At 43.6% G+C, this 2,999-nt stretch overlaps 1 pseudogene; it reads right to left on the bottom strand.

Moving 5' to 3' along the window:
- Window positions 1-2,070: 2,070 nt before the first annotated feature.
- LOC101992603 lies at window positions 2,071-2,651 on the bottom strand (annotated as a pseudogene).
- Window positions 2,652-2,999: the final 348 nt, after the last annotated feature.

Raw genomic sequence — 2,999 nt, 5'->3', positions numbered from 1 at the left:
GGCACTTCAGGCCTCACCTAGTAGTGAAGATCAGGGACTAGAATAGACGGGCTGCTTCTGTGAGCAACAGACACCTTTTTGCCTATCAACAAATGTGCCCTGATTGTGATGGGGCGAGTCACTAAGCTGGTGCCAAAATGACTCTGAGACCCTGCAGTACGTCAGGTACCACACAGGCATGTGGCAGCGATAAGGCTGTGGTTCACATGCCAATGTAAGAAAGTGTACCAAAAATGGGTAGAGTAGTGGGGGTTTCCCAGAATGTTTTCTAAAGGCTTGCTATTAGAACAATGAGGGTGTCTTATAAATACAATTAACTCATTTGCTTGTTCCTTAGAGCTTTTATTCAGCTCTTCCGTAATTCTTCCATGGAGAGAGAGACTAGTGTGGTAGTTTGTAATTTTCTTTTCAAGTGAGGGCCACTCATTATTTTTGAAGTACCTTTTCTTTCTTGCAAACGACGGTCTTATCTTACCCTGTAGGTGATGTTCAGGTGCTGTCCAAAGTAAAAGCCGACAATGGTCTCTTCAAGGGTTGCTACTTATGGACAAAGCGTATCCCATAATCCGCAATACCCTCTGCAAGGCCAAGTAACCTCATTTTTAAATATTTTACCGTTCGAACTAAAGAAAGAACATTTGCTCTCTTATTTTGGTGACAATTAGTGCAGGGCTTCCCAGCAATATTTATGGCTTGCAACAGCTGAGGTGCTGCTTCTCGGTAGGCGGGGCAAGGCTCAGAGAAGCTGAAAGGGCAGCATCGTTTTAACCTACTCAAAAGAACTGCTACACTAGGGAAGTCCTGGGCACTTGAACATTATCTCATAATATTATCTCATAGCCCTTCCCACTTCCAATTTAGGGTACTTGAACATCACTTACCGGTTCCTATGAATTCTGCATGGTTAAGGAGGGGTAACTAGAAGGTCTGTAAGAACAGTCTTTATTGCAGCCATTACTTTTAATGTGGTTTCTTAAAGAAGCTTGAAAGAAATAAATTCACTGTGAGATTTTCCAGCATGCTGGGCCCCATTAGTGTATCTATGGGGAATGGCATTGCTGGGAAAATTACCTACAAGATTTTTCATACTCATTGGTCTCAAACGCCTGCTGGAATGCGGCGAGGATGGCGGCATCGACAGGAACAGCTCCTGAGGAATCTGCAGGTGGGTGTCTGTTGGGTATCCAGCAGGGAGCCGAGCCATCCTGGGAACTCACTTCCGAAGCCAGACACTTTATTTCATGGGAAAATTGGAGCAAACCCAGCGTGGTTTTCCAGTTCCTGTCCGAATGTGCCTTCTGCCTCTCGACACTTTGTGGGCCTGAGCCTAGAGTTGGCCGGCAGCGCTATATAGCCAAAGGGGATCTACAATTGCAGGTCATTTAGTTTATGACCATTTGGGGATCTTAAATGTTCATGAAATTGAATGGGCCTTTTTAATTTTGCTGCTGAGTTAGTTGGGTAATTGCTTTAAATTCCATTTTGCTCTGGCTGGGTCCTTGTGATCACATTTTTGTTTTGTTTTTGTTTGTTTTGTTTCATTTTCTGACCGGACTGCATTTGATTCTCTCACCTGGATCCTATAAAGGTGTTCTTCATAATGTCCCTCAGGGGACATTCCTTGGCTATGATAAACAACCAAACAAAAACTCCTGCTTCTCATCAGTGACTGCAGAGCAAGGATCTTTTCCCTGCCATGCTTTTGTTGATCTACTATCCTCTGAAGCCACTCCAAACTGGCTCCCGGAGAACATGTCCTGGCTAAAAGGAGATCAGAGGTCTGAGGATAGGCCAGAGAGAGGAGCACAAGGCAGGATGTTTCATAAAGCATCGCGGAAGATTTCCTTCTGCCAATACGTGAGGGTCAAAGAAACACTGTGAGTTTGTCACCTGTAGCATGAACTCACCTAGGCAACCTAAATCACAAGCTAAGTAGAGGCCATTAAAGACTTTTCTTTTCTTTTCTTTTCTTTTCTTTTCTTTTCTTTTCTTTTCTTTTCTTTTCTTTTCTTTTCTTTTTGATAGTCCTAAGTTGTTTATTGGGTATGAATTGTACAAACATTACATGTATTAATGGTAACGGTGGAGCGGCATTGTATCGCGTTGTCTCCAGGCTGCTCTGTGAGAGCCACCAACAGCGTGGTGAACTTGTGGCCCTTTCCAAAACCACGGCTCTATCTGCCCATGCATCTCTCTGTGCTTGTGGACTGGTTTGGTGGTCCACTCGGTGTCAGAATTTCTTCTGATAGCTTTATGGAATGGATCAATGAGGAGAACCTCAAAAAAACCTTTATGTGGAATCTTTGCCAACCCAGTAAGAATTGAGGACACTCAAAACCCCACCCAGCTCTCTCCTCGGGCAAATTTTAACTGGTTCACACCATGATGGGCAGGCTTGCTGGAAGTGGCACCCTTAGGAACTGGGTGTTTGCGCCCACCACAGCGGTCACGGACACGAATCCTGTAGGTGACATAACCTTGCTGGGCCTTGTATCCCAGCCTTCCTCCTTTATTAGGCCAGATGAGGCGGGGAGCCCTGTGCATCGCGCAGACTGCTAGCTCTGTTGTCAGCAACAGACCCTCAGAAGAAAGCGCACGACATAGAACTGCTTCTTCCTCCAGAGCTCCTGGATGTATTTGTAAGCACCCATCTTGGCTCACCTGATGGCTGCTGCCAGAGGAAAGGAAGAACCATTAAAGACTTTTCTTGTTTCTTAGTGAAATGTCCAAATAATTAGCAATGCATTTTTAAATCCATGAGAAATTATTCCTATGCATAGGTAAAAATTTTGAGAAAGAGTAAAATAAAAGTAAAAAGTCAAAATTTTGAGAAAAAGTAAAGGAAGGAAAATACTCGGTACAAGAAGAGTATATTATACATTTCATTTCTTCCCTACCACTTTGAATGGAGAAATGAAGGTTTGTTTTTTTTTTTTTGTTATTGCTGTTGATGTTTTTAAGACAGGGTTTCCCTGTGTAGTCCTGGCTGTTCTGGAACT

Source organism: Microtus ochrogaster, chromosome X (assembly GCF_000317375.1).
Source record: "Microtus ochrogaster isolate Prairie Vole_2 chromosome X, MicOch1.0, whole genome shotgun sequence".
Classification (NCBI taxonomy): domain Eukaryota; kingdom Metazoa; phylum Chordata; class Mammalia; order Rodentia; family Cricetidae; genus Microtus; species Microtus ochrogaster.
The sequence above is the reverse complement of the archived record's forward strand: the minus strand, read 5'-3'. Positions and strand labels throughout refer to the sequence as shown.